This window comes from Carlito syrichta, unplaced genomic scaffold (genome assembly GCF_000164805.1).
Source record: "Carlito syrichta isolate Samal-C Ts95f unplaced genomic scaffold, Tarsius_syrichta-2.0.1 Scaffold101933, whole genome shotgun sequence".
Taxonomy (NCBI): Eukaryota; Metazoa; Chordata; class Mammalia; order Primates; family Tarsiidae; genus Carlito; species Carlito syrichta.
Window position 1 is genome coordinate 823,156 of NW_007046029.1, and position 3,775 is coordinate 826,930.

At 60.3% G+C, this 3,775-nt stretch overlaps 1 protein-coding gene across 2 annotated transcripts in view; it reads left to right on the forward strand.

The window, feature by feature from the left end:
- The window catches only part of MAP2K5 (mitogen-activated protein kinase kinase 5), a 237,197-nt gene that overhangs the window by 232,260 nt on the left and 1,162 nt on the right, over positions 1–3,775 (forward strand). The gene's annotated exons all lie outside the window — the stretch shown is intronic.

Below are 3,775 nucleotides of genomic sequence, written 5' to 3' on the forward strand. Positions count from 1 at the left end.
TCCTTCCGCCTCAGCCTTCCAAGTAGCTGGAACTACAGGTGTGCACCACCATGCCTGGCTAATTTTTTTATTTTATTTGTAGGGACAAGGTTTCGCCAAGTTGCCCAGCCTGGTTTCGAACCCCTGGGCTCAGGCAATCCTCTTGCCTTCACCTCCCAAAATGCTGGGATATCAGGCATGAGCTACCATGCCCAGCTGAGCCATCTTTTTTTTAAAAGTAGAAATATAAAAGTTCCTGTGCCGACCTTGGGGAGCTCTAGCAGGCAGACAGGGGAGTGTCTTGCATGGCTGGAGGGCGTCCTGGTTTAAACCCTGACTCTGCCACTGTCCAGTTCTGTGACCTTGCCCTATGTGACATTTTCTGGGTACTTTGTTTCCTTCCTCTCTAGAATGGGGATGCTGGGCGGAACCCAAGAGGGCCAGGAGCAGAGGGAGGCACTCAGCCCGGCCTATGCAAGGTTTGGCGAGTAGAGGCAGGCATGCAGACTGTACACATCACCTGCCCCTGCTAAGACACGCACTGAGGGCCTGCTGTTTGTGGGGGCTGCACCAGGCCCTGCAGCCACACATGAGTTCTTGGATGATGCAAGTGCGTGAGGCACTTTAAGAAGTCATAGGAAGAGAAGAAAGCATGGGGACCCCTAATAGACCCATTCCTCACAGCCTGCAGACAGCAGGCTGTCACCAGGATGAGCACTGGAAAGTCCAGACCCTGAGCCTTAAGTAGCACTTGGCCTCCACACCTGCCTGCACCCCTCATGATGGCCACAGCAGCCCCTGCTCCCCTGCCTCACAGAGCTCAGGCGTGTCCTGCTGACAGTCCATTGGGTAGGCATCTCACCATGGTGGAACCAGTGACAAGAGCTAGGGATGCTCGTGCAGAGGGGCAGGGTCACACTGGTGACAGCTGGATGCTGTGCCAGATGGAGGGGGCAGATCGTGAACAAGTACAGCTGCCCATCAGGACTCAGGACTTTGCCACATCCTCAGCCCTTGCTGGGGTGTCTGCCAGGCCACACCGGCAGCTCTGGCCGCTGTCACAATCTCACTGCCTTTTCCCCGCACCCTAATGTCAGAACTTTCCTGCCTCCTGCAGTGACACCCTTTCCCTTCATTATGTTTGCATCTTCTTGGCAAAATCTGTGGACCCCAAGACCTCAGCTCTCGTCGGCTGGGTTTTCATGACTGGCCTGAGAGAATCCAGGGGACGAGGATGTCCCTGCCTGGTGACGAGGCCAGCAAGACCCCTGCAGCCCCAGCCCACCTGGACAGGCACTGCAGACATGCCCTGCAGGGAGGAGGGGCCCAGGTTCTGGCAGTCACCTGCGGCGGAAGGTGCTCTTGACTGTTGATGCCCCAGTCCGGGAGATGCACCACGCCGTGCCACCACATTCCTGGGCTGTGGGAGCTCGTGCACACTTGGGTGCCCTGCCTGGGAGGGATGCTTGTGTCACCCAAGCTGAAGGAGGGAGCAGCTGCAGTGCCTGGACCCTCCCAGGCCTCACAGAGATGCTACCGAGAGCCCCCATGGGCTCTGATTGCAGACTGGGAAGTGTGTGATCAGGAGCAGGGCGATGGGGTCAGGAGGCCCATGTGGGGCCTAGCCCAGCCCCCACAAGGATACCCATGGAAGGTTCAGCTTGAGCATCAGCTTCTTCCTCAGAGAAGTAGAGGTGTGCAGAGCCTTGAGTGTGTGTGGGGCCGGGCACGGCCTGCACGTGGCCCTCGGTGTGAGCTGACTCAGTATCGTCTGACGTGCCACCTGTTTCGAGCCATGTCTGGGCCCCAGAGCCTCTGACCGTGTGGGCCGCGGGTGCCTGAGTGATCCGTGCTTCCCCAGAACCATCTGTCAGTTGCCTTTGCCCACTGAACTCACAGGGACGCCTGCGTTGAAAGTCACAGACTCAGGGCATCCATCGCCATCTTGGAGCAGGAGAGAGCCAGCACATGCTCCAAAGCAGAGACCGGAAGACACGCATTCAAGCCCCGCTCTAGGCCAGCACTTCCCTCCCTGGCCCCTGAGTCCCCTTGTGTAAGATGGGCTGTGGTACGCCTTCCCACACAGGGCTGAACCGAGGAGGACTTCAGTGACTCCTCAGTGTGTCTGAGGGACACACCAGCAGAGAAGGCTGGGCAGGGCTGTGTCATGTGATAGACATGAAGCGTGGCAGTTGCAGCCTGTCAGTTCTCCCTGCTGCCCACCCAGGTCTGCCCAGGAGAGCCCAGGGCAGTGGGTTCGTGGCCAGAGACTCTGGGAACCAGCAGATCGGCTGTGAGCCTGTGGCCTCAGCTTCCTCATCTGCAAAGGGGAGACAACAAGCCCTTCTGTGTGAGTGAGCAAGTGGCGTCAGCCAGCCCACGCAGTGCCCCGTGGACCTACAGCAGACGCCGGCAGCCCCAGGGTTTTTGCTGCCTGGACCCGTCCTGTCCCTCCACCCCCCTCTGCCCAGCATCTCCTGCTCCTACTCTTGTACACCAGCTTCTCGGTGAGTCAGACCACAGTGGCCCAGGATGCCAGCAGCTCCCAGGCCACAGCGTGGGACACCAGGTTGCCCTCTCCTCCCCTGTAATTCTCTCCGGCACCTGCCATAAGTCCACCAGCCCGGCCCTCACAGGGTGATGTCCAGTGGTGGGGAGGCACCTCGTCCACCCTGAGTGGGAGATGGGGTCACCACCCATCCAGGTCTCCGCTGGGCCAGGATGCGGCAGCCCAGGCATGTGGGCAAAGCCTCCCTGCGCGGCTATCCGCGCCCACGTGTGAGGCCTGCCCCCCTTCCTCCCGCAGTTCCGCTCTGCCCGCTCCAGAGCAGATGACAACAGAGATGGAGCATATGGGCCCCAAAGTCACCGGCATTCTGGGAAAGTGACACTGCTGCCCCAGGCTGGGGGAGGGGCCACCACACAGCACAGCGCCTGCCTTTGTTCTTCAGAAGGGCACAAAGGTCGCAGAAGCCCCAGAAGGAAGTCCTGTCCCATCTAGGCAGTGATAGAGAGCAGCCATGGTGGGCGTGGGTCTGGGAGGCCGCACAGGAGCCAAGATGGTCCTTCCCTGCCTCTCCTGCCTCCACCTCACCCAGGCGAGGTTGTGGGTGTGAATCTTGGTGCTTCACCTGTGCCCCTGGGCCCCATCCAACCTGGCTTCAGCTGCCCTGCTCCCCTGGGATCCCGGGGGTAAGCCCCACAGTGCCAAGAGCAGGTCACAGAAGCACCGGCGGGGCTCTGACCCACTCATCATGGCCTAGTGGAGTCCCTGCCTGGGCTGGGGGTCCTGGCACCTTCTTAGCTGAACTTCCACCCCTCACCCCTGACTGTGCTCTGTGTGCCTCTAGCTGGCCCCATGTGGGGCATTCTGGGTGGCTCTTCTCATCTCAAGTGAGGGGACACACCTTGCCCAGGCAAAGAGGCCAGGCATGTACTCTTCCATCCAGAGATCCCTCAGGGCTGACCATGGTCCATCCGGGCCACAGAACCCTTCTCTACCCTAGCCTTACCCTCAAGGTTCCTACAGACACTGGGGCCAGTACGCCAAGGCTCAGTCCTCAGATGATGAGCTGATGGAGAGGCAGGTGATGCCTCCAGCAGTTTCCACAGGGCTGCGGGCAAGGCTGGGTATGATGAGAAGGCCTTGGAGCCCCGCCCTGCCATGAGGTGAGGGGTGGAGGGTCAGAAATCTGTAGCCCCTCAGCAGGGAGGAGAGGGGCTGGGCATGGGACCTTCCCCCTCCTCTTGCTGGCCTTCATGCAGGCCCCCCAGTCTCAGTGGGAGGGGGTTGCCA